This window comes from Zalophus californianus, chromosome 5 (genome assembly GCF_009762305.2).
Source record: "Zalophus californianus isolate mZalCal1 chromosome 5, mZalCal1.pri.v2, whole genome shotgun sequence".
NCBI lineage: Eukaryota > Metazoa > Chordata > Mammalia > Carnivora > Otariidae > Zalophus > Zalophus californianus.
In genome coordinates this window covers 111,673,664-111,701,182 of record NC_045599.1, presented here as the reverse complement: position 1 = coordinate 111,701,182, position 27,519 = coordinate 111,673,664, and the positions used below count along the sequence as shown (strand labels likewise).

Below are 27,519 nucleotides of genomic sequence, written 5' to 3'. Positions count from 1 at the left end.
GGTTGAGGGAACTAGTCATCTGAAGGAAGAATATTCTAGGCAGAGAAGAGTTAAGTGCAAAGGTCCCGAGGCTGAAAAACTGATCCAGCTTCCAGCCCTGCAAAGAGCTGGCCAACGAGGAAAGAGCTCCAAAGGGCTCCACTGGGGGCCTCAGGACTTGGGGCCCCAAAACCTCCCTCCCAAGGTCACCACCCCCAGGGCAAAAACTGTTTCAGTTAGGAATCCTCAAAGACCCTCTGAGCTCCTTTGTGAAAGGAAGGGCTCACTGAAAGAAAAGAGTAAGGACTAATAATGTCAGCCCCATTCATTAACTGGGACTAATCATGACAGGGCCCTTGCCAGGCGCCGCACTCACTGTTTCAGGGGCATTATCTCTGTTAAGCCATTTAACAACCCTAAGATACAGGCCTTATCCTCAATGTGTGAGGGAGGCTCTGTGAGGTGACGTAAATGCAGCCTGGATTACGTGGCCAGCACTCGAGAGTCAAGATGCAAATCCGGTTCTGCCTCAGAAAGCGAGTTAAATTAACCACCACCACCACCCCCTCCCCCCCACAGCTACACTGGCTCCACATCCCCAACAAGACTCAGGCCCCAGCGAGTTCCAGCCTGGGGGGTAATAGCTGCCCAGCCATCAGGTACCCTCTGGGCTGTTTCCCTTACCTTGCGGCGCAAGAAGTAACAAGGATTTTGCCCCGAGGGTCCATATTAGCACGGAATGATGTGGGCCAGAAAGAAAAACAGAGTTCTAATGAGTGGGACCCCTCCCCCAAAGACTGAGAAGCAGAAGATGAATATACACTTCGAGAGGCACCCACGCCCGGCTGGGCCCCACAGAAGCAAAGGACAGCTGCCCACACGCCCAACACAAAAGTCATCACTTAGTGTAGGGGGGGCTTGTTTTCAACTTGAGAAGGTCAAAGTTACACAGCAGAGCAGGTGAAGCACCCAAGTGTTCACTGAAGTATGAGACAGTGGGGGTAAGGCACTTAGCACATTGACCGGCATAGAGCAAGGTGCTCAGAATGTTGGTAGACATGGGGGGCGGGGAGTCCTTCCTCTGTGCTCCCCACTCCTCCTCAGGTGCCTCTCCAGCAAAACCCTTACTGCCCAGGATGCAGTGCAAGTGACTGGTGTAAGCACCTGCGCATCTGACGGAGAAGGTCCTGGAGGGGGGAGCGTGCTCTGCTCATCTGTCACCAGCACAGGTCTGGCGCTTGGAAGGTGAGCCGTGACTGAGAACCGAACGGAGTTCCCAAACGGGGAGACAGAGGGCTGGAAGAGGCTTGTAGCCACTTTCGGTGATAAGCGGAACCCCGTGTCCTGATCCTGCTCACCTCTCTACACTCGCCCTGAACAGAACTCACAGCTGACATTACGTGATGAGGTGGGTATGGTTTTCACTCCACATCTGGCTTGCCGAGTAGACCAGGAGCTCCCCAAGAGCAGGGCCGGGTCCACCTTGTCCGCCAGTGTATGTTCCAAGTGGCCCAGAATAGAGCTTCAGTAAGCCTCTAATCAGAGAGACTGAAAGACCAAAGGAGCCTGTGACCTGGCTCTGTCACAAGAGGCCATGTGAAAGCATCCTGAGAGCCCGGCTGTGACCCACCAACCAGTGGTACTCTGGACAACCATATACTTCTGGAACCAGGGCTAGCACAACCGTGCTCCCTCAGAGATGCCCAGACATTTGGCCAAGCGACAGAGCAGGATGTGGGCTACAGGAATCGAAACCCCATCTCTGTGTCCTCCAAACTGTGTGATGCTCAGGTTCTCCTTCAGCATTGGGGAGCTGAAATGGAAGGGGGCTCAGGGAAGCCAAGGAAGGAGCAAGCAGGGCCACTCCCCCAGATTCAGGCCTTGCAGGCGGAGCTGGGGGGCAGGGCACGGGAACAGGATGGCAGCCAGTAGGCCAACAGAACTCACACAAAGCAGCCCGATGTGAGAAAACCCTCTCTGGAGCTCAGGGGGAGCCACCCCGGGGGAGGGCCTGGGCTTCCGGAGGGAAGAAACACAAATAGAGGAACGGGGAATTTCCACCTCCTGCTGACCTCATGCCCAGATGGTCAGCGGCAGTTCCAGGATGACTTCCGGGCAGACAGGCACTCTCCTCCTGTCAGTGTAGTTTCTAGAACGTTTCCTGAAAAGGGGAATCATTCCCAGGATGACAGAGCTGGAAGGGAACCTCCAAGAGCAACAGGATGACCATTAGCAGGCATCCAGAGGCCCTCTGAGGGAGGGGCTGCGTCGCTCTCCTGCCTCCTGGGCGGACGGCTGGCCTCTGCTCGTCACAGACGGCACAGTGTGTGTGCGGGGTGGGGGAGGAGGTGCGGACCCCAGCCCCTGCACGGGGCAGTACCGGAGGTCAGTGTCCAGGCAACCTGGGCATCAGCTCACCTGACTCTCCCTCACGGTGTGAGGGCAACGAGTCGGCCCAGAACATGAAGACCAAGGTCACCCAACAAGTCAGGATGGAGCTGGACTAGAAGGTCCTCGCTCTCTCTGGTCCGCCCACTGCCCTCACACTCCGTTTCAGATCCCGCACTGAAGAGCTTTGGCCCAGCACAGACTGTCTTGTGATCAGCCACATGCTGGTGCCGGGAGGGGGGCTCCCAGGCCCTCCAGAGGAGATGAGTTTGCATAGCCTGTAACATCTGCAAAATACCTAGTATTTTCCCAAGCTTTGTTTTCCCACCTGATTGTCATAACAGTCTTGGGAAGAAGGCAAGGCTGGTGTCTGTTTGACAGATGAGGAACCTGAGGCCCACGTGGGAATGTTAATAAGCTCAAACTAAGGCCGTCAGGCACTGGCTGCACGCTGGGGGGAAATGAAGTTCCCCCTGCCCCAGAGGGAAAAGTCCAAGCAGATATCTGGTACCGGAGCCAGGAGGTCCCAGGAGGTCCCAGGAGGTCACCAACGGCCACCTTCCCAGGCAGAGGCAGGGGCTGCCCGGGATGCCAGTGGGAGGGGCTAACAGAGGGCTGAAGGGAAGCGGTCTCTAGGACAGAGAGTCAGAAGGTGCTAGATCTACTCTCTGCCTTTCATGGCCACGGGCAAGCCTGTCCACTCTGCACGTCAGTTCCCTCACGTGCAAAGGGAGGAACCTGGACTAGAGAAACCAGGTGATGATGTCAAGCTGGCCTAAGGATCCACAGAGACCCAAGCCTCGGGAGCGAGCAGCAAGGCAAGGAAAGAGAGGGGATCTGACATACTCAGGATGGTACAGCCATGGAGTCCGGAGGAAAGGGTCCCGACATGACGCGGGGTGTGGGGTGAAGCAGGTGAGGCACGCAGCACAACACTGAAAGGGGTCCTGGGGGGCAGGAGCCCTGCTCCTGGGGGCCTCACAGGTGTCTGCCCCTCCCTCATCCCAGCCCTGTCTGCCCCTGTCCACCGCTGGAGGCTGCATGCCTTTTCTGAGCCTCCACTGCGTCTGCTGCAAAACAGGGATAAGGAGGGCGCCTGGGGGGCTCAGTCATTAAGCGTCTGCCTTCGGCTCAGGTCATGATCCCAGGGTCCTGGGATTGAGCCCCACATCGGGCTCCCTGCTCAGTGGGGAGTCTGCTTCTCCCTCTCCCACTCCTCCTGCTTGTGTTCCCTCTCTCACTGTCTTTCTCTCTGTCAGATAAATAATCTTATATTAAAAAAAGGGGGGGTAAGGAGAGAACCTACCTAGATTAATGAAATTAAATGCAACAATATGTGTACGGTGGGAAGGGAGTTCTCACTTTCTACTTTGTACTTCCTGATTACTTGATTTACTCAACAAGAAACACATTCATTTTATAATAATAAAATTTCCAAAGTAATAACGATGTGTGTATAGCACCTAGTTAAATGCCTAGCACGCAATGGGTTCTCAGTAAAAGGTTGGGGCAGCCCCATAACTCTGCCCCACTGATTTAGGGCCGTCTCCCCCACTCCCATCTACTCTCCCTTTTAATGGAGTTTTTAGGTTCCTCTGCCGGCTCAGTAAGCTAGGTTGTGACACCCACTTAATTTCTAGTAACTGCAAAAAGCCGTTAAGCAGGGACACTGGTCCAACCACAGCCAGCGAAGATGCGGCTCCCAAAAGCCGATGGACTGAGAAATCACACTCATGAAAGACAGGGAAGCATCTGAGCCTCCTTTTCCTCAACTGTAGGTGGGAATGTCCTGCAATACCTCCCAGGGATGACAGGAAGTCATGAAAGCACCTTGCAAACTAAAGCAAAAATCTCTCCATATTCTTACTTCATGATGATCTCTGGTCTCCCCCAGCCCCATTTCCCCATCAGGGGAACTATGGACCCAGGGTCATCCATCAAACAGCCCACCTTGGCATCCTCGCCACGAGCCCAGGGCTTACTCAGTCTTTACAACAATTCAGTAATAAAGAGGCTGCAGGTATAGCATGTAATGCAAGGAACTGGGCCCAGAAGCTGTGGGATCTAGGCAAGGACCACCAGAGTAAACATCTGCCCCTCACTGGGCCTCAGTTTCCCTAAAGAAGGGGTTTGTATTTGCAACACTAGCAATAACATAAGGGACTGACTAGACAACCTTTAAGGCCCCTTCTAGTTCTGACGTTCTGGAACCTGCAATTTATTATCACCCCCTTCTATAACCTTCTGACCTTGAGAAGGCTGCTCTCCTCAGCTCCAATCCCTCCTAATGCCCAAGCGGATTTCCCTGAACCAAGAGTCCTACAAGTGCTATCGGGGTGCCTTCACCTCCCCCAAGGGCAGTCAGAAACCCACAGATGATGTCTGCAGCTCTTCGCTGGGTGCTCCCCCCCGCTCCCTAGCATGCACCCTGGCTCCAGCCCTGCTCGAGGACTGTGTCCCTCCTGCACAGCATGCATCTTCTCTGTGTCCTCCTTCCTTCCCTCCCCTGCACTGACTCACCCTCCGAGGGAGGCCCACTGCCTCCACTCGACCTCCAACACCCAGGCTCCATACCACAGCCTGGGGACAAGGGTGTGGACCAGAGCCAGGAGCCAGCTGGGACCACTGGGAAAGAAGCACAAGGAGCCTCTGCTCCGCGGGGAGAGCGGCCAGCAGTTAAGGGCCACCAGAGGCCCAGCGCTGGGCTGCATCATGAGGCACTTGACCTCATTTTTTTCTCACTGCATAGAGAGGAAAATTATCCCGGTTTTCCAGCAAGGAAACCTCCTCCCAGCTAGACAGTGGTGTCTCTATTTTTCAGATAAGGAAGCGGACTCAGAGAGGTGAAGTCACTTGCCGAAGAACACACAGCTGGTGAGCGGCAGAACAAATAATTTGGGCTCAAAGTGCAAGGCCCCAGCCCTGCTGCGCCCCCCCCCCGCCCCCCCCCCGCTCCCTGCACAGCCTGAGAGACAACAGGCTGAAGCTCAGTGGGAGGAAACCTGTCCTGCCACCTGGCTATCCGGAACAGACTCCCAAGTTCGCAGCCCCTGCCTCTACGTATCTCTAATTTTGTGTCCAGTCAGGTCCCAGTCTGCCCCTGATCACCTGCAGTCACCGGGGCTTAGAAGCTCAGGCTGCAAGGAAGCTCAGGGGAAATGCAGTCCTGTGCTTATCCAGTCCCCAGGGGAGCCAAGGGACCATCTTTGGTGACCCAACTTCCTCCCTAAGGGCCCTCCCCGGGGAAGCCAACACTGGCTGTAGTCAGACGACTCCCAGCTCTCCTTCCGCCAGCCCTCACTCTGCCCTCTGGGGTTCTGCAATCAGGAGTCTGGAATCAGTTCAGCCCTGAAGACACGTGGCACCTGCAGCATTCTCTTAAAGCTAATCAGACCCTGTTCCCTGTGCTGTTCCTTGAAGGACTGGCTTGCAGACCCCTCCCTATCCACCCCGCTCAACCCTCTACCTCTACCCTATCTGTAGTGGGTCCTGAAACTGGACACAACACTCCAGGTGTGGTTTACCTGACCAAAGAGAGGAACTTTCACCTCCACCTTTTTAGGTATTATGTTTCTTTTGATGTAGCCTCGTGTACACTTGTTTTTGTTATAGCTGGGCCACCCACAGCAAAGAACGTCCTTTCTCAATGATGTCAACACCTGCCTGCACACCTGATTAGCTGAGAACAAAGTTCTCTTACAGAAAGGTATGCTTTGAGGTTTTAGTTATCTACAGGGCCAGGGGATACTGCCTGAATCAGTAATCCTCTACCTAAGATTCTAGAAATCTCTTCATCACTGCCCACACGGGCTGAACAAAGATCTGCATTGCCACAGCTTTGTAACAGCAAAAATGTCCTACATGTCACCAGGGAGGCACTGGTTTAATAACCACGGTGCGGACACTCACTGGAATACTATGCAGCCATCAAAAAGAACGGGGCACACTGCTTTGCAAGGAGATGTCCATAAAGCATCATTAAGAATAAAAAGCAAAGTTGGGGCGCCTGGGTGGCTCAGTCGTTAAGCGTCTGCCTTCGGCTCAGGTCATGGTCCCAGGGTCCTGGGATCGAGCCCCACATTGGGCTCCCTGCTCCGCAGGAAGCCTGCTTCTCCCTCTCCCACTCCTCCTGCTTGTGTTCCCTCTCTTGCTATATCTCTCTCGGTCAAATAAATAAATAAAATCTTTAAAAAAAAAAAGAATAAAAAGCAAAGTATAATAGAATACTATTTTTTTAAGTTTATTAATTTTTTTAGTAATCTCTACATCCAGTGTGGAGCTCCAACTTATGACCTGGAGACCAAGAATCGTATGCTCTTCCAACTGAGACAGCCACACACCCCAGGATACTTTTTTTCTTTAAACATACAACTACATACATGTCTATATGTATGTATGTGCATATATGTGTATATATACATATACGTGTATAAAATCTTAAATGTATATAGAAAAAGGTTTGGAAAGATACACACCAGACTGCTAGGGGTAGATAGCTCTAGAGGAGGACCTGGGATAAGGACTGGAAACAAAAGAAACATTTATTTTACCTACAAAATTTAAACTCTTTACAAGGGAAATCTACTCCTGTTCTGTTGAAAGAAATTAATTTAAAAATGTAGCGGGAACAGGGGCAGGGGAGAAGAAGGAGAGAAGACAGCGTTCACTTTTTACTTTATAACTTTTTTATTGCTTGAGTTTGGGGGGGTTTTTCCTCCAATGAGAATGTTATTTTGTAGCTTTTTTAAAAAGGGATATCTTAAATTAGGTTTTAAAAATGTAAGTGTCTTGACAAGGTCAGAATAATAGGGAAGGCCCCTTGTTCTGGCACCAAATGAGGCTGGAGGGCCACGGGGATGGGGTGAGCGCTCATTATGTCCCTGCCTCATATGGACACACAAGGCTGGAGGGATTTGATCATCAATAAGGAGGAAAAGTCTAGAAACAAGTTTTCTAGTCAGAAAAGTCAGTGGGTGGAGAGTTGGCAACTACAGAGGAGAGTTTCAACCTGGTACCTGGATCTGGCTTCAGGAAGGCGAGGGCTGGCCTTGAGGTGACAAAGATGGGAAGAGAAGCAGCAGACTTTGGATAACCACCCTCAACTGGGAACAAGTACAAAGCTCCCCGCCCACTGCCTGTGGGCCCTCACACCAGGTACACCTGCTTTGCTGGAGAGGAAGCTGAGCCCAGACAGGTGCAGGGCTTGGCGCAAGGCCACACAATTCCCAAGGGACGAAGCAGAACCCACACGTGATCATCACATCACTCACTGGTCCCACCCTGTACTCCCTGTCGCCAAAAGCTCCCTGGGAAGACAGCCCCGGCAACCCCAGCCCACCTTCCTTCTATCCCATGCATGCCTCCTCTCAGCTTCTGGGATCCACAGGTACACAAAGTGCACGCCTAGAAGCCGGTTTTCCTCCCAGCAGCTGCGACCTCATTTAGCCCAGAAGGACGGCCTCGACTATCAGCTGGGGGGACAAAGGGCACTAGGTCCACCCTTAGACAAAAGGGATGAAGGACTTGGCTGTCCTTCTGTCTCCCCGTCCCCAGTATGCCCAAAGGTGGTTTACCCAATGAAGGGTTTCTCCAACCCTGTAACTCCCCCCTCTGTGGGGGAAAAGGACAACTTTTCAGAATTCCCCTTCTCTACATATGGTGGAAGGAGGGCTCATTGGGTTCAAATCCTGGCTCTGCTCCTTGCCACGTGACCCTGAGCTGGCCTCACTTCCCTTGTTCCTCCCTATGGAAATGCTGGGAGGACCAATTAGGAACCACAGAGCTCTCTATAGACCTAGAAGCGCCACCCCAACAGAAGCCATAATGGCCAGCAAGGGGACAGCTGGACGGGGTAAGACCACTCAGATAAAAGCCAAAGATATCTTGTTCTAGCAGCAAAGGCTAGAAACTCCCTGACGAAGACGAAAACAAATAGATACATTGGGGCAAGTTCATACCAGAGAATATGATGCAGCCGTGAAAATGAATGAACTACAGCTAGAGATATGAACATCCTGAATCTCACAAATATAATATTATGCAAAACAAGGAAGCTGCAGAATACGGACAGTATGATGGCACTTAAACAGCGTTCTTAAACATACAAAACTGTACTACATATTGTGTAAGAAGGCCTATACTTATAATAAAACTATAGAGAAATATAAGAGAATAAACTTTAAATTCAGAACACTTGCTACTTCCAGATGGGAGGGAAAGGGGATGATCAAGGAGAAATTTCGGGTGTACAAAAATGTGTTATTTCTGAAGCCAGATGGGTGGGTGCCCGGTGTGTGCATGTTACCCTCTATGTCTGAAAGATTCTTTTGTATTTTCCAAAAGTTAGTGTTGCTCTCCTTCGGCTCCTGTTCTTCCCCAGGGTTGGGCCGGGGGAGGGGAGAGCACTGGCAGGGGCAGAAGTGGGGATGTGGAGGCACCAGGGTTCCCCAGAGCACTGATGAAGCTGGCCATGAGAAGGCCAGGACGATGGCCTGACAGACAGTGGAAAGTGGAGCGAGCACTCTCCAGTGTGGGTGGAGACCAAACCAAAGGCCCCTGACTCATGGGACACCCCCCACACCCGCCCTAAAAATACCAGCTCTGGGCTCTGAGTATGACTCCTTGGTGACACAACTCCCACCACGCCCCCACCCTCCCCCCACACACATACATCTGCTGGGCCACCCGGTTTGTCCACCCTGTAGGTGTTCAAGGGCACAGGGAACAGCTTCAGGGTGAGGTCCCTGGGGAGAGAAGAGCTCAGCCCTGCCTGGGGACAAAGAGCCAGCTAGCTGCTCCTCAGGCCAGTCATCTGTTCCTTTTGGAAGAGTGACTGTCCTGCTGGGCCAGTCATGGGGGGAAAAACATCAAAAACTTCCTGCAATGAACAGGCTGGCCGAGGTGACTGCCAAAGTCTGTTTCTGGAGGTTGGGGAGCTCTGCTCCGTAGAACAAAAGTAGCTACCCCCCTGCTTCCCTGAGCCTCCCTTTTGGCAACTCTCCAGAGGGCCCCGGACACCTTCCCTTCAAACAGGGACAGGGAAAAGAGGAGCAGGCACTGTGGGCCGGCAGGGGTGCAGCAGCAAGGAGAAGTGGGGAGAGAGGGTGGGCCCAGAGAGGCCTGGCCCCGCGGGAAGAGCTCAGGAATGGATGGAGCCAGAGAGAGGGCAGCCCGGTCACTGGGCCACAGAGTTTTTAGAGCTGAAAGAGAACATTCTAAGACGTCAGCGAGTGCAATCTCTTCATGCTGCAGCTGGGACACCAAAGCCAGCGAAGGAAGAAGACCTGCCCGAGGCTGCACAGGATGGCAGTGACACAGAGGGGAGGCAAACCTAGGCCTTCGGGTGCCAGCCGTGCACTCTCCTGCCGCACAGCACCGTGCCCTTCCTCCCTCCAAGTGGTCAGGTGGGCAAGGAGGGAAAAGGGAGGTGAGACTGGAAGAAGCTGCAGCCAGAGGGGCTCACCGAAAGCTAGCCAGCCATGACATGGGAAGAGGCTGCCTATAAGGTACAGCACTCCCTGATTCTGGGGGTGGGGGTCAATCCGAGGCTGGATGATCACCTGCGGGGGGGCTGGATGCTGTTGAGGGAATTGGGGCCAGATGTCCTCTGCGCCCCTCCCGCATATAAGTGTCCACGTTTCCAAACAGAGGTGGAAAGACATCGGACCCAGAGCAAAGGACAACCCATCCAGAGAGGACACAGCATGGTCCACAGGTGGCAGAGGGGTTAAAGGCGAGTTATCCCAAAGCATTAAAAATCGGACCATCCCCACCATCTCCTACTGAAATCCCATCAGCATGCTCACGATTATCCTCACTCACAAGATCAGCAGCTAGCACTGATCAGCCCTGTGCTGTCCCATTCATTCGCAGCACCAGAGAAGACAGCACTGACATGAGAGGACCTTACAGACCAGGGATCAGGGGCCACACACCCACTCAGGTGTGCCAAACTCCGAAGCACATGCTCTCCACCAGGGGTTCCCAAAATGCACCACAGCCACGCAGCAGCACGGCCACTGCCCTCTGGATCAGCCCCTCTGGGGACACGGTCCGATATGTGTTTAACAAGCCGCCCAGGTGCTTCACATGCACGCTTACGTTTGCCAACCAACCACTCTAATCACTTCCCGATGCTGCCACAGGGAGAAACCACAACTTCTCTGCCCGGTAGTCAAGACCTTAGGGTTTTTCCTGGTCTGGCTGGCCAGCTCCCCCAACCCAACAGCGCCTTACCCCAAACCCTCTACCCAGTCTACTATGTTCCAGAAGGCACTCAGGCCCCACTCGGCACTCATCATCTTACTAGAGCCTGGCCTCGAAGCTACCTTCCCCGAGAAGCCCCCTGGCCCCCTGGTGCCCCCGAATTGCCCTGCACTCCAGTGAGACTTATGCTGGGCACCTGCTGGCACTCAATGCCTTCCAGACCACACTCAGAGCACATTTCTCCCCATTCCACTACAAGTTCCTGGAGGGCCAGGCTCGTTCCTTATGCACCTGAGCATCATGCTCCTCTAGAAGCACTGGGCACGAGGCCAGTCGGGGAAAATTTGCTGACTATAAGAAAGAAAGAAAAAAAATCCCCCTGGGGAGCAAGTTCTGGTTCTCATCCTGATGCTGCCACTACCTTTCTGGGATAAGTGCCCTCCCATCTCCTGGCCTCAGTTCCCTCATCTGTGAAATGCACCATTATTCTTGTTTCTTCTATTCTACTCATCCACTGAACAAACCCAGCAGAGCCTTACCCCCAGACACTCTGATCCGGGATCACAGATGCACATGTTCCTGCTCTCCCCCTTCTGCTCCAGGAAAAGAGAAAGGCAACAAACAAGGAAACTCTAAACATTATTATATTCTAGACACTAAGTTCCATACATATGCTTTCTCATTAGCAAATAAACAAGATTATTTCAGAGCATGATGAGCGTACAAAAACACAATAGTAATATGACAGAAAGTGAAAAAAGGGGCCACTTTGCATAGAAAGGTCAGGGAAGGCCCCTCTAAGGAGGTGACATTTGCGCTGAGACTTGACAGATAAGAACCAGCCATGTAAAGAAATGGGGAAAGGCGTTCCAGGCAGAAGGAACAGCACATACAAAGCCCTCAAGTCACGAACAAGCTTGGCACATTGGAGGGAAAAAAAAAAAAGCAGGCTGTCCTGGCTAAATAAATACTCCGTACCCAGGAGTACTCAGAGACAGACAGACAGACGACCTCCTATAATTGTGAGGTGTTCAAACCAGGTCGGCCTGACCCACCCCAGGACATCCGGGCCCCAACTCACAGGCAGCATTAGGGGTAAGGGTATGAGTCAGACCCCACAGCTTCCTGGGGCCCCCAAAGACCTGGTGTGGGCATAGGGGCGGGTACCAGCCCTCAGCATGAGAACCTCACTGTACCCCCAGGACACCCATTGGTGGGGGAAAACAGGATCACAGAAGTATGTAGAATATGACACTCACAACTGCAGCCCCCAGGGGGCCATGATCAAGTGCTTCCATGAAGGGCCAGTTCCTTATTACACTATTTTCCCAGGACACAGAGAGGACAGAAAGCTTGGTCAGTGGAAAATGAACAGAGTGATACTATTCAAGGCTTACTGGTCTTGGCCAAGTCTTAACCTTTGTGGGCCTCAATTTCCCCATTTGAAAATTGAGGCTACTATTAGTGACTATCTCCCAGGGTTGTTGAAAAGATTAAATGAGATACTGAATATAAAACACTGTGCCTGGCAGAGGTAAGTGTTCATAAATGTACGCTGTCATCATTACCACTTTTGCTTTTTCACTACCTCGGTTCTGTCTGCTGTAAGGATATTAATACAACATCACAAGATTCCTATGCCTTTGTACTAATAAATATTCCGCTTCCTAATGCAATATCCATGATCAGGAATTAAGAAAAAAAATTGAGATTCATGTTTCCTGACCTCTCATCCGATGCTGAATTCCCCTCTACCATACCCTGCTGTTTGGAAAATACGTGCTGATTAAATTCTATTTTCATGATACTGTGCAATTAAAATGATGCATTAGGAATCCACAGATTTCTCTGTACTGTCATTCTGCAAGAAGGTGGGGATGGACCGTTGCTGATTCTTCTGCATCATCTACAAACCACCCCCAACCAAAACACAATCTCTCACGCGGTCCCACAAAATTCACGCCCACCTCCATACATACAATTAATGAACATACAATGTAATCACCTCCATATGCACCATCACACACACACACACACACACACACAAACATACACAAATGTTCTACAGTGGAAAACTCACCCATACCTAAAAACTCCACACCTAAAATCACTCCCAGAAACTCACTACAGATATCCTGCACTGCACATGCACACAAATGTTGCCTCCAACAGTGTGCCAAGTATGTTCAAAAGAAACTGGACAGCAGGAACTCTGGAGCCAAATGCCAGGCTTCGAATCCTCACTTTGCCACTCCCTAGCTGTGCGACCCCAATCTCCAGGTGCCTCGGTTTCCTAAACTGTAAAATGGGGATGATAACAATATTCATTTTAAAGAAAGATGTGACAATTACAAGAGTTTAATGCACGAAAAGGGTTTAGATCAGCACTTGGAAAGCACCCAATAAATTATTATTTTCTTCTTCATTACACGCGCACACTGCTTCCAGGCTGGTCTCGCACACTAACCCAGACCTGCGCCGCCCCACTCCCCCCACCCCGCTGGTCCGCACGCCCTGCACACTGCCTGCACGCCGTTCCCAGACGCGCTCGCCCACGCAGTGCGCAGGCGCGCCCACCGCCCTCAGTGCGGGGCAGGGAGTCGCCGCGGCCGGACCCCCGCCGCCTGGACCTCGCGCGCCGGGGCCCAGGAGCCGAGGAGCCCAGGCCACCCGGCCGGGCCCGACCAGCGCCTTCCTCCGCAGCCCGGTCACTGCCGAGGCTGTGAACGGCCGGGTCGCGGACTCCCTTCCGCCCCAGCCCCGCTCCGCCCGGCCGGCTTACCTGAGGTTAGGGGCCCTGGAGCACACCGTCCCCCTCTCTGCGTCCAGCCCCGGGTCCAAGGACGGGTTATCGGCCGCGGCCAGGGTCTGGCCCTCCAGCGCTCCGCGGGCTCCCGGTACGGGGCGGGGGACCGCGCCGGGGACGAGGAAGTGTCAGGGGCAGGGCCGCCCTACCCCTGGGAAAGTCCCCGGCGATTGACAGGCCTCTTGCCCAATCGCGCTACGCCCTCGGGGCGGGCCCGCGGCCGCGGGGGTGGGACGGAGCGAGGTAAACAGCAGCCGCCCGGGGAGGTCCGGGGCCGAGAGCGGCTGAGCGGACGCGGTTATCTCCTCTCTCGGGCCAGCCCCTCGGGCGGTGACCTCCGGGGCCTGGGCAGCCCCTCGTGGCACTGCCCGCGCCGGAAGCCCCAGAGTCCGGGATGAGGCCGGAATTTCAGAGCGGAGACGAGCCGCAGGACACCGCATCCCTTACTTGCTGCTAGGGGCTCGTGGACCAGAGCGGGGAGGGGACTTGCCAAAAGGCACGTAAGCATCTGGAGCTGAGCCAGAGCTAGAGCTCAGGGCCCCAGAGTTGGGTATAGGGCGATCCCGAACAACTTCGCAGAGTTCCCAGAAATTCAAGCTGAAAGGACCCCCTAAAGAACTTTTCTTTCTTTTCTTTTCTTTTCTTTCTTTTTTTTTTTTTTTTTTGGCATACTTACTGCCCCAGACATTGTAAGCATTTTACATGCATTACTTTATTTTTTCCCCAGGGCCACCCTTGTTTACGGTAAATAAATTAACATAACAGGCACCGAGAGGTTAGTTGACAATAAGTGGCTGAACCAAGATTTAAACCCCAGTGGGCAAATCTAGAGTCCGCCTCCCACCTTGTCTGCGTATTTGTGGGACAGATCGTCCAAACAGCTGTGGGATTTCCCAGACCCTTAAGGAGCAGCTTGTTTTAACGGTGGGAACACTTTCTTTGGTTTCTCTTTAAGCCCATCATTTTATTTAAGAGAGTTTTAATTTCAGAAAAGGACCTAAACTGGGAATAAAGGACGGCTCTTTAAATGGGGGTAAATATAGCTTTATGAAAAACCTATTGCAAAAGACTCATTTCCCCGGAACTGATGAAAACTTAGTCATTGACAGGCCCTGGTCCTCAGAAAGGACTTGGCAAGCTATTTCATACAGGCCCTCGTTTTACAGAAGGAGAGATCTGTCAATCAATTGCGACTGTGAACAGACACACACACACACACGCACCCCTATCCAAGTAGAAACCTAATTGGAGGATTCTCCTCTCAGGCCTTGTGACTTCAATTAATTCAAAGGTGTCTTCAAATTCTGGGATGCCTGAATTACTTCAAAAGTGTTATCACATTTTCAAAACAGTATTAAATTTTGTTCATTTTAACTAGACTCTGATTTTAAAGAGGGTGGGGAGAGGGGGATGCAAAGGCCAAGCAAAGCACCTTTGAGTGTCACCAACAGGGGAGGGTACAGAAGGATTAGAATCTGGGGCTGGTTCACAGGAATCACCCCTACCCATTAGGCTTCCCCAAACCGGCTTTCTTCCTGCTCTTTGTCTGCAGTTCCCAATTTGCCTCCTTCTGGAATGCTTTCTTCCTAATCTCAACCCAAGTCTTCTCATGAACACTGAAATTTACTTTAAAAAATGAAGAGTCTCCACCTATTTGCATTTTGCTTCCAAACTATTTCAGCTGTTTTTGTAAAATGTCTGACCTTCGAGAGTTAGGCAAATAGCTTCATCCCTTAAAGTGCCTGATGACCCCTAAGTGGACTTGCTGGACAGTACTCTGGTGTGACATAAAAAGGTCACGTGGTCTTTTTTTTTTTTTTTTTTTGGACTGATTCCCTATTTTGGCATAATTTTTCTTAACACAATGTTTGAGAAAATCCTCTTCAAAGTCATGACCATACCCACCCCTTCCCTCCTTTTAAGTCTTAAATTGAATTTAGAATTTAAATTCAGAACTTCCCACCATGTTAGAAGCCATGGAGACCATTGTTCACTATCCCCTATTTGACAGATAGGAAAACTGAGGCCTCAGTATAGTAAAAGACTTGTTCAGGGCCGCAGCCATTGAGTGATGCCTGTTGGAAGCCAGGACCTTGGTTTTCCAGTTACATGTGCTCTTTCCACAGCACCATGTTGTCTTTCCAGTGTCATGATATTTCCTACAGAAACTCAACACTCATTAGGAACACAGGCTATGAATTTAACTAACTGGGTTCTAACCCCTACTCAACCACTTGCTACCTGGGTGGTCTCCCTAAGCCTCAGTTCCTCTCTGAAAAATGGAGGAAATTGTATCTTACCCCTCAGGTGATCATGAGGATAAATGAGTTAATGCGAGGAAAGCTTGGCACAGAGTAGGCATTCGAGAAACGATAGTGATGTAGAGACACAGATTGCAGACATGACAGAACTTCACTGTTAAACCCAGGAATGCACCCTACCCAAGTTCCATGTCACCATCCACATCCTCAGTGGTCCCCGAGAACCCCTGGCAGGGTGGAAATAGGGCCCCTAGCCTGGCACCCCTCTGCCACCCCCAGATCTGGAAGGAGATGTCCGAGCCAAGAGCTGAGTGACTCAGGCAGCTGGAAACTTCTTGCTCTTCCAGAGTGACAACAAGCACCTGCACAAAGCCTCACCTGGGAAGAGAATCAAAGGCCTGTGTTTTGTTTTATTTTGTTTTTGTTTTAAAGCATGCAACTTCCCAGTCTCCTTTCCACCACTCCCTCCCTCTGCACCCCCTCCACGAAGGATGCTCCAAAGAAAGACCGAAGTCCACATTTGAGGGAATTAAAACACATACCAAGAAACTCACCCATAACTGACTTAGCTTTAAATCAAATGCCTAAAAAGGAGTGGCAGTGGCGTATTAAAAACATTAAGAGGTAACATTTACAGAGTATTTGCCGTGGGTCTGCAGTTTGACATAACAGGGTATCTCCCAGCCGCCCTGAGGTCATTACCCCTGCCATCCCCATTTCACAGATGAAACTAGGGCTTTGAGGTGTTAGATGACTTTCCCAAGGTCTTATACAGCAACAAGTCCTAAATTCTTTCCACTCTTAAGCATTAGGCGATGGAGTCTTGCCAGCCAGTAAGACAGAGCTCAAAATGCCAGTCCTTAAAGGCTCGTTTAGAAAGGATCAGACCCAGGCTTTCTCTCACAAGGATAAAGCCACCAAAGGGCCTGAGAAGGGTAGGGACTTGCTAGAGGTCTCACAGCAAGTTTGTGATTAGTACTGACAGCTAGAACCCAAGGCACCTTCTCCCAGAGCAGTGCTATTTCCCACACACCCCACAGCTGGGAAGATGAGCTTCTAAAGCCAAGCAGCTCAGCCTTACTCTAGTAGGTGAATTTGTGAGTTGGGGGTCTTGGCTACAGGGGAATGAAACTCAAGCTGAGCGGCTAATGAACTAGGAAGAGAGGGATCCTGGGTCTGGGTCCCTTCCTTCCACCCAGTCTCCTGGCTCTATAGCCGGAGGCAATCTGGGGAATATAAAACCCATGGTGGATTCTAGGTGCTTTTTGGTATTGGGTGTGGGCACATGAGAGAGAGATTTGAGTGATAGTTAAATGAGAAATGCATGTCAAGCCCATGATGTTGACTGAAATTGTAGTAGGTAATCATATTTTTTCGGTAAGAAATAAAGAAGTGAGCACAACCTATGGTCCCTGTTTCCCACCCTCGGCCTCAGAAGCATTTTTAATTCTATCTTCCTCCCAAATCACCGCATGAGGGGTGGACAGACGGCTCTGAGAGATCCCCAAGTTTTCACGTTCATTAGGCACCTGAAGGTGAATCAAACCCTAGCATACTCACTATTTGCCCCTCCTCCAAGAGCATGTGGGTCATGCAAGGGTTAGGGTATGAGCTCTGGAGTCAGACAGATCTGGGTTTAGGTCGCAGCCCTGCCCGCCCTTACACCTGTGGTTGCTCTCTGCCTCTTTCTTCACCAGGAACACAAAGGGCAGAGTCCAGTGCATAGGGTAGAGAAAGAATGAGGTGCCACAGGGCCTGGCATGAGTTAAAGGCAGCAAAGCCCAGGGCCCAGAGCTGCGGAGGAACTTGCCCTAGACCTCACAAAGTGCTCTCAGAAGCACCGGGCCTAGAAGGCGTGTCTCCCCAACTTTTTCTCCAAGGTCTTTCCTGTTTTCCTCCTTCTCCCTCCCAGCTGTTTCCACTGCGGCCCTGGGCCTGCCATTTACGCTCGGGTTTCTAGGATGCCACTGGTGGACGGAGAAGAAAGAGCCAAGTGACTTTGGGGGGAAATTCCCGGCCTCGGAGCATATGTGGCCAGGCCCCTCCCACAGTTCCCAGGAGCCCCAGGCTTCCCCTAGTCCACCTCCTCTCCCTCTGGCCCTCCCTGCCTTCAGGTCACGGTGTCAAGCCAGATCTGAGTTTGGATCCAAGCTTGCTTTTTGTCATCCTCCTGGAAGTGGGGAGAGGTCAGCCCAGCCCAGCCCAGCCCCTGAGGGAGGCAGCCCCGTGGGAACCAGACATTTCCTAACCCTGGGAAGCCCTGACAGGGCCCAGAGAGCGATCCTCCTACAGCCTCACCCCATGTCCTTTCTCATACTCCCCCTGCCAGTGTCCCCCCACCCCACTGCTCCCTCCATTCTTCTCTAGCCCAGAAGCCGCTGTGACAGTGACTTGGTCTCTACACCTTGCCCCTCCTAGCCAGGGACTTCCCTGGGCTGGGCCTCGGACCAGCTCTGGAAAATCTGGACTGTTCGTGATTAAAGAGGAGGCCACATCACCACTGTCTGCCAGCTATCACCCCCTCCCAGTGCCTCAGACCCTGTGTTGAAGGTTCAGCCACCGAAGGGCCCGGCCAGCCCTAGGAGGAAAGCAGGTGGGAGAGCCCTCCAGAGATCCATTTGCTCCAGCACTGAGGAGGGTCCCAGGCCTCCATCGTGTTCCCAAGGGAGGCAGGGCGACGCTCCCACCTGGTCTCTTCCTACCTAGCTATATAGGCCACTAAGGTGCCCAATATACAGGCGCACCCCCACCCTCCAAAACACATTCACACAGAGACACACACACATTCACGTAATGACCCAGACACTCCCAGACACACATGCAAAGATAGACATGCTTGTGAACCTGCGCTCACATGTGTACCTCAACAGATCTGACACGTACTCACAACAGAGACAGACACACATTCTCACACCAACACAAATCCACGTTCACACCTGTGAACCCCATGCCTTTCCTTCAGGGAAGGATAAGACAAAAATAGACTTTTCTCTTTTCCTTCCCTTGGGAAAAACTAGCAGCGATGAGAAAGAAACACAGTGGCTGAGGAGGGGGCAAGACGAGGAGGGTAGGAAGAGGGAATAAGAAATGGAGGCAGAGAGGCCCAGAGCCAAGCCCCGGCGCGGGGAAGAGGGAGCTGGCCGGGGGAGCAGCCGACCCCAGCTGGCAGGAAAGTAGGAGGTCCGGTGGCTCTTGGCGCAGAGCTGGGGGCTGGTCTGGCAGCCCCGGCACCCTCCCTCGTGCAGTGAGCCCTAGCCCTGTCCTGGCCCGCTGCCCCTGGGCTGGGTCAACTTACCTGGGGCAGGAGAAGACGAGGGCGGGTGCAGTGGGGGCTGCCACCCTGTGAAGGCTCCTCGGCTCACTGTGCTTCTGCAGGAAGGAGGGCTGGGCTGGGCTGACTTTTAGGCAGGAGGGGAATTCCCCGAGATGGAGGAGCCAGCCGCCAGACAGCCCCACAAGGCCCAGCTGAGGCCCCATCCTGCCCCCCTGGCAGAGCACAGGGCCCTTCTTTGTCAGTGCCCCACCTGTCACTTCCCAGACTGGCTATCACTTGCCAAGCATTCCGGGAGGGGAGGGAGTTCTGGGGAGTCGCTGGAAGCCCGACGGTTCTGCGGCTGGACCAGGAACTGGCGCAGGGGCAGCCTTGGTCTGCCCACCCAACCCCACCCCCCACCCCCCCCAGCCCCGCTTCTCCCGAAGACTGCTAATTCCTCCTTTGCCTGAGGTGGGGGATTCCAGCACCCAGGGCCTTCAGGAAATGGCCCGATGCCCGGCCCACATCCTACCCCCCCATCCCTATTCCATCTGTTTCCATTTAGGGTCTGTGGATTCTCCACAGGGAAGGAAAAGCCCACTCCTTCCCTCTGTGCTGGGTCTCATTCCCACGTCCGGTGGGCCTTAGCGACCTACCTACCAAGGAGCAACCCAGCTCTACACTAACCGGGTGATTCTCCTGCACCTCACTTCCCCATCCCGAGGGAGCCTCAGTGATCCCCTGCTGTAAAATGGGGATAATGAGTCCTTCTGGGCCTGCCTCCTGTGAGGGTGATTAAAATAGAATGATTCGCAGACATCCTTTCTAAAGGATTGAGTACTTTACAAACATAAGATCTTAGCTCATTATCCACCGAAAAGATGCTTGGGGAGGCCATGGGTTGGCTGTGGATGAGTTGGCCTTTCTTGATCATTTCAGGTTCTGGAATTGGTTTGTTCTTTTTTTTTTTTTTTTTTTAAGATTTTATTTATTTGACAGAGAGAGAAACAGTGAGAGAGGGAACACAAGCAGCGGGGGAGTGGGAGAGGGAGAAGCAGACTTCCCAAGGAGCAGGGAGCCCGATGCGGGGCTCGATCCCAGGACCCTGCGGCCATGACCAGAGCCAAAGGCAGACGCTTAAGGACTGAGCCACCCAGGCGCCCCCGGAATTTCTTTGTTCTTAACAGCAACATTACAGACCACTGAGGATACAGGAATGGACAAATCAGACCCACTTCCTGCCCACTCAGAGGTCACAGACTCTGGGGCTGCCCTGCCCAGTACGGTAGCCACAAGCCACCCGTGGCTATTTAAATATAAATTAGTGAAAATTAAATGAGTTAATAACTTAGTTCCTCAGTAGAGCTCGCCATAATTCAAATGCTCAGTAGCCACATGTGGCTATCCCATAGGCTGCACATGTATAGAACACTTGCATCATCACAGCGAGCTCTATTGGATAGCATTGCTCTGGGGGCTGTAGACTAATAGGTAATTATAATAAAGGGTGGTAGAGATATGTTATGACAGGAGAAATACAGGGAGCTACAGGAGCCTCTAGTCAGGATTTTGGGATCTGGGAAGTCTTCCTGGAGGAAGTGACACATCAGCTGAGACCCGAAAGCTGCCAAGCAAGAGCACAAGGAAGAGTGTTCTTAGCAAAGGGAATAGAATATGCAAAGAGAGAATACATTCAGGGAACTGAAAATTGTTCACTCTTGAGTGGAACATGGAGTGTGAAGCAAGGAGGAAGTTAAGAGGTGAGCCTGGAGAGATAAGCAAGGCCAAGTCACAGGGGCCACGCTCAGCCTGAGCAGGGGGTTGGGAGGTGGAGGATAGGAGGTGAGTGCACTGAATCCAATCCTCTGCTGCTTCTGTGTTCTCCAGACTGGGATTCCATGGGGAATGCTGCAAAGAACTCCTGGCCCAACAGATGAGGAAGTGAGGGCCAGACAGGGGAAGTGACTTCCCAGGTGAGTAAATGAAGGGACTTCCTGACTCCTAGTCCAGTGCTCTTTCCCACACTGCACTCAGTCCCTTGGTCGCACTGGCCACTTTTTCAATGTTCAATAGCCCCATGGGCAAGTGCCTGCCATACCGGACTGTGCAGGTATTTCCATCAACACAGAAAGTTCTACAGGACTAGCAGCACCAATCCTTGTGCTAGATCAGGTGCAAAGGATGATACCCTGCCCTGCACATAGACCCTTTTCTCTGCAGGGAGTAAATTACACTGCACACTGACAGTATCAGATGCTCCCCTCTCTGTCCTGATACCAGCTTGCAGGGCCTTCCTCACCCATATCCCCAATTGGGCAGGAATAGGATGGTGACATGACCCGGCATCAGGGAGAGTGCTCTTGTCCCTGGCTCCCTCTGGGAAGCCTCCCGGTGGCCTGTGACCAGCCATCTGGGTCAGCCAGGGCCTTCTGTGAAATTGAGAAATGTCCCTTCCTTGAGGAAAATGGGTTTCAGATTCCTCATCAGTATAGTGTGTAATTCAGCCCTGACGTTCCTGAATTGCAATGTTTCCTCTAAACATGACATTTTCTCTCCACAGGCCACGGTAATCATAGATCCTCGGTGAATTCACAAGGCCTTGCTTGGACTGGTTCCTGCTCACGGCATCTTAGATGGTGGAATGACCTTGAAGGGCTAAGGAGGCTCAAGGAGCTGGCCCCACACGAACTAGAATCCCTAGGCAGGAACACTTGGCTTGCACGTCCTGGGGGATGATTGTGTCTGGGCTCTCCGTGCTGAAATGCTGAGCACAATTAGCTTCTCCCACCTTCTCTCACACCTCTTCTTCTTTCAGCCATCGATTCCCTGAAGTTGCCTTCCTTGTTCAGGCCGTGGGATGGACATCAAGGAGGAAGGGGCCCTTGGACTGCACATCAGAGGAGCTGAGTTTGAGTCCTGGCTCTGCTGTATGGCCTGGGCAAGTCCCTTCCCCTCTCTGGTCCTCAGCTTCCCCTTCTATAATGTGAAGGTATCAGACTAGATAATCACTAAGGGACCTTCCATTTTGACACTGTAAGGAAGTCCAAAAGTTGAAAAAAAAGGAGAAATCAGGGCAGGTCGAGATGGTTAGGAAATAATAACGCTAATAGCTAATTTTTTAAAAAAAGATTTATTTGAGAGAGAAAGAGAGGGAGAGGGAGAGCAGGGGGAGGGGCAGAGGAAGCGGGGAAGCAGACTCCTCGCTGAGAAGCGAGCCATGCTGGACTCGATCCCAGCATCCTGGGATCATGACCTGAGCCGAAGGCAGACACTTAACCAATTGAGCCACCCAGGTGCCCACTAATAGCTAATATTTAAGATTAACGTGTACTAGGCATGATACTAAGGGCTCTTAAACTGTTTCATGCTTTTCTCATCAGAACTCTATGACATAGGTACCCCTGCTTTATGGATGATGTGGCTTAAGTCACATCTAGTACATAGCACAGCTGGAGTTCAAACTCAGGTCATGTCTGCAGAACTCACCTGGTGGGAGACATGATCCATGCTGGACCTCAAAAGATGGCTGAAATTTGGATACACACAGGGAACCTCTCATAGGCTCACTCCTTTGATACCTAATTGCCCAGCGCCCCCTCTCCCATCCTGACATCTCTGGTCCTGCTGATGTTGTGAGAACAGAACTGGGCCAGTCTCATCATAGTCAATCAATATTTATTTATCAAATGAATGGATTTGATTCTGTGGGTGTTCTGATTCCCCATCTGCTGAATGCTTCCCAAGGATGGGAATTCCTTATGCCACAGGGACCTAGTCCAGGACTCTGGGCAGATTTCTGGATCTCACCATAGACCTAAGAAATCATACTATCTGGGGAGTAGGGCCCCAGAGGCAGCATTTTTAGCAAGCTCCCAGGGGTTATCTTAGTACTTAGTAGTTGGAGAGGCCCAAGCTCCCTTACTGGGTCTTCCAGCTCCAAAGTCAGCATTATCTGCTCATATAAAGGCAGCCAAGAACTCACTGTCATGGACCAGTGGGAGATACCTAGCGTGCTGGTACTTCTCTGGGTCACCCACGCATCAAATCCATGACTTTTGCAAAAATGCTTAGAGTCTACAAGTTTCCACTAGGGGCCAGGCCCACTACTGTTACTAACCCTCTGTGTGACATGAGCAGCAATTCCTCTCTCTGTCCCTCACCTTCCTCATCTGTGAAAGGGGGTTGCGATTCTCTTTGCCCATCTGTAATCCTGGGAATACCTGTGTGCCTAGAAGTGCCCGTTGAGATCATTTCATAAAGAATATCATAGGTCAGGTGGTCATCAATGTGAGCGTCTGCCAGAATAATCTGACCCATTTAGTCTGGGGTGGGGCCTGAGATCAGAGGTTCTCAATCCTGACTGCATGTTAGAATCACCCGAGGAGCTTTGTAAAAATACAGATGCTCAGGCCCCACCCCAAATGAATTATATCAGGATCTGGGGGGGGGGGGTATGTGGCCTGGGATTGACATTTAAAACCTCCCCAGGTGATTCAAAGTTGTGACTCCTGCTCTCAAAGCTGCCTTTCTAACAGTTGTTTTTGATACAGGTGGTCCCAGGACCTCACTGTTCCCCTTTTTGTTCCAGGGAAAGTGCCTTCTCAGTACCAGCATCAGAGACTAAGAGGACAACAGATCTTAGAATCTGGAGAGAAGAGAGCTCTATTCCATGTTTTGTGGGCCACAGGACAGTATACATAGTGGATTTGAAAGGAAATATTCAACCTCAAACCAAGTCACTATGAGGAGAGGAGGTACATGTAATTCTGGCAGCATCTGAAAAAAATGGGATTCAGGAATGCATTTTGCAAAATTGTGCTTTCCAAGGAGAGGAAAGGAAATGGATTCAAGGCAGTATGTTGCAAGGTTCTTGTCAAAGGAAGAAGATCCAAGGACAAATGTTGCAATATTGTGCTGCTAAAGGAAGTGGCTTTTTAGCTCATTCGATCTGGAACAAAACGTAGAGATTATCTTGACCACTCCCTTAGCTGGACAGAAAGGGAAACTAAGGCCTGGGGAGGGGAAGGCATGTGCCTAAGGTCAGGCAGGGCGCTGCTGAAAGAGCTAGTATTACTAGGCTTCTCAACGGCCTCCTGCCTACAGTCTTTCCTCTAGTCCTCCAGCATCTATCATTTCTGACTTTGCTCTGGCCCCCAGCCCAGCCTCTACACTCACATTCTCTCGGACAGCACCCCCAGGTCACATGGCGGGACTAAATCTGTGAACCTGGATCTCCACCTGCCAGATAATAGGGGCCAAAGGCAGCGGGAGGCTGGGGCAAGCTGGAAAGGAAGGCGCTGCGTCTGATGATGTGGCCTGACCTCAGAAAGGAAGCCTGGTCACCAAGGGGAATTTCCCCGGGGGTGAGGTCTCATGTCTATGCAAATAATGCACTCCAATTAACCTGGACCCCAGGATGGGAGAGGGGCCTGGGGAGAGAGGCCCGGGAGACAGGGAAATGGGGAAGGCAAGTGATAGAGCCTGACCGCAGAGCCCTATGCCAGGCTCCTCGTATGCTGCATCTCATTTTGTTCCCGCAACAGCCTCCCAGCCCAGGAGAGCTGGGAGCCTGAGGCCAGGTGAGGGGAAGGTACATTTGCCTAAGAGAGCACAGTACCACCCCGAAGGGAGAGCTGGCCTGGGAGAGCCGTGAGGAGGGTGGATTTGGAGCTGCCGCTGCTGCTGCTGACCAGAGTGACAGTGACAAGGCTAGAGTCAGAGAACTGCAGCAAAGTTTCATTTTGGGTTTCCATCTCACTCACCTGGGGAGTTTTATCCTGCGGACAGCTTAAAGGCAGATGGGGAGATAGTGACCCTGACCTCCCTTGGGCAAATCCCTGCACTCAGGTTTTCCAAAGCCCGCGGGTAGGGTGTGTGGCCCGGGCACTGTTAACCCTTTCACTGCCAGCTTCTAGAACATTCCTAGAAAAGGGAACAGAATGGGATGGGGGCTTTTGAGGGAAAAACCTCTCCCTCCTGTCTCTTGCCATCTCACTCATGTTGAGCCTCACTACTCCGGGAAGACCTCCCCAGGGATTTTGTTCCTTCCGAAGGCTGACCCCACTTGCAGCCTGGTTCTCCGAGGAGCTGCTCCTGCCTCCTCTGAGCAGGGCTGCAAGTAGGAGCAGGGCTCAAGTCAGAGCAGTTGGGTGCAAAGTCTGCCCTCCATAGATTCCGGTGGTTGGCTCTCCTGTGGAAGAACGTACATGAGAGCAGGCAGGTCACTGATTTCTGGAGTCGTGTACTACACACTAAGGCTGTGTGCCAAGCAAAGTATGAGTGTATACACGCCCTAAGTGAGTGCGTGTGAAAGGCAAGTCTAGGTAGCTGTGTGAAGAGAGTCCCGTGTGGCCCGTGGTACATGTATGGACGACAACATCTGTGCTTCTGAGCAGTGTGTTTGTGGGCGCAATCATTGTATTTTTCCCCACGTGGTCTGCAATGTGTTTCTGTGTGTTAGCAGCAGTGTGCTTCTTTCTGATTCTGGATACACACGGTGTGTCCCTGTGGGTATGACTGGCAGTGATTTGGAATTCTGCGTGTGTGATAGATAGTATTTATGGGCTTTGAGTGGATACCAGCTGTGTGGGAGAACGGAAAATACTGGCCCGGCACAGGCGTGGGACCTCTAGGTCCATTCCCCACCCTCCCGGCTCTGCCTGTCAGGCCATCCTGTCCGCACCCATGGCTATCTCCAGGTCAAGGTCCACGGTGATGGTAATGGGGTGGCTGCTAGGTGGTTCTGACTGCAGCTGGCAGCACAATAGGCAGATGGTGGTAGCTGGGAAGGGTGAGACCATCCCATAGAAGGAAATGAATGTTCTGGAAACTGCTACAACAGCTGGGCTCAGGGGGAAGGGCTCATTCCCAGATGGCTCTGGTGTAGGACTTCTTCAGTCCTTACCTGAGAAGCAGGCACTGGCGGCCTCTGGCATCACATCCTGCTTTTAAAAGCACTTCCTGCCTCTGGGTTCCCAGGTGATGACATCTGGCTTTGTGTATCTGCTTCCCTCTCTAATTCCCCACAGCAGATAGGGCAGCTTCCTTGGTTTCTCACAACGCCACGTCTTTCTTCTCTTTTCTCCATATCTGCTTCTTCCATCCTGGCTCATGTCCCCATCTCTCCATTTCTGAGACACACTGCAAGCCTGTCCACTGGTCTCCTGGCTGGTTTCCTTCTCCAGGCTGGCCCCGGAGACCTCTTTCTAAAGGACAGCTCTACTCACGCTACCCCTGTCCCTGGCACCTTCGGGGCTGGCCGGGGCCTGGAGGGTAAGGTCCACACTCTAGCCTGGACTCTCTGTGACCCTCCCAGACCGTGTCCTCACGCCCTGGATGTGGGGTCCAAGGCCCCCAGGGGCACTTCCCATGGCCTCCACTTCCCACCTCTGGGCCTTTGCTCCCACTGTGGCCTCTGCCTGGAACTCCCTTTCTCCTTCGATATCCTTTCCTGTTGAAGGCATCTCTTCGCACCTTTTGAGGTGCCTCTCACATGCCCCTTTTCCAAGGATCCTGTGTCAGTCCTTCTGTGGTTATCTGTGGCCTCTGCACGAGGTACCCCTTGCTGTGTGTCTTGGTTGTATTTTTCTCTTCTTTCCCCACTTAGCTCTCGAGGGGTTAAGGGGCACAGTGTAGGGACTCAGTGGTCATCAGAGGTTGTTGCTAGAGACTCCCCCTCCGAGTCCTTCTCCAGGACATGGAATCCAGCCTATGTATTAATACCAAAGACCCAATATGGGTGCCGCCTTATTATGTCCCAGAGAGTGTGCTCAGAGGTATCCATGCGTCACGAGACCTTGTGAAATAGAAACTTTTGTGATTCCCATTCTACAGACGAGAAAATCAAGGCATATAGAGGCCAAGTGACTTAGCTACTTCTAAATGGTTGGCTGGGTTTCCAATCCAGCCGGCCTGCCTGCCTCCATAGATTAACTGCTGAGTAGAGGGCTCAGTTAGGAACTAGAATTTCCTGCTTGCCTAACTCAGCTGTAAAGTGGGGAAGTCGGCCTGGGGAAATCTGAGGTCTCAGAGGCCTGCTAGAAACACCGATCTGCTGCTTTGGGGTTCTGAAATTCGGGTTGGGCAACTTGACACTTCTCCCTCCCATCCTCAGCGCGGTCTGGCTTCCGTTAACCAAGAGGAGGAGGAGGGGGACATATCAGTAGTGAGCCCAGCAGGAAATCAGGAGACCCGGGTGCTGACCCCAGATCCAGGCTTTAGCAATACCATGGTCACGGGGCCTTGATTTTCAAACTCGTGAAACAAGAGCGTTGGTTTGGATGAGCTCTCGGCCCATTTCCGGCTCCATCCATGATGTGTTTGCCTGTACCTTCTGGCAGTTTGCTTCACTGCTTGGTCCCTTGGATTCCTCATTAGGAGAATAAGGGGATCACCCTGGCACTACCGCAACTGAAGTCTCGGCTGTGGAGGAGAAGGTCCTCCCGCGGGATTACGGGATTACTGGTCACTCAGCAAAACTGGAGCACCGGACAGTCAGAGGGTTTCGGACAGCCAGCTGTTCCCACGCTGCTCTCCGACGGCTGGAAATGTGGCCACGGCGGTTCCCGGCAACCCCCTCCCAGCTGGTCACTTGGGACATTTCCTTGTGGCCCCAAAGACCGAAGTCG

General features: G+C 52.2%; 1 protein-coding gene across 8 annotated transcripts in view; it reads right to left on the bottom strand.

Annotated features, from left to right (window-relative positions):
• TNIP1 (TNFAIP3 interacting protein 1) overlaps positions 1 to 19,024 on the bottom strand; it is a 49,522-nt gene extending 30,498 nt beyond the window's left edge. For 2 of the 8 annotated variants that reach the window (XM_027605850.1, XM_027605851.1), the window contains exon 1: positions 13,355 to 13,551. The gene's annotated coding sequence lies outside the window, so the exon portion shown is untranslated. Of the gene's footprint in view, positions 1 to 13,354; positions 13,569 to 18,934 lie in introns of those variants that run through there. The other 6 variants (XM_027605849.1, XM_027605856.1, XM_027605854.2 and 3 more) reach the window with 6 other exon arrangements.
• Positions 19,025 to 27,519: the final 8,495 nt, after the last annotated feature.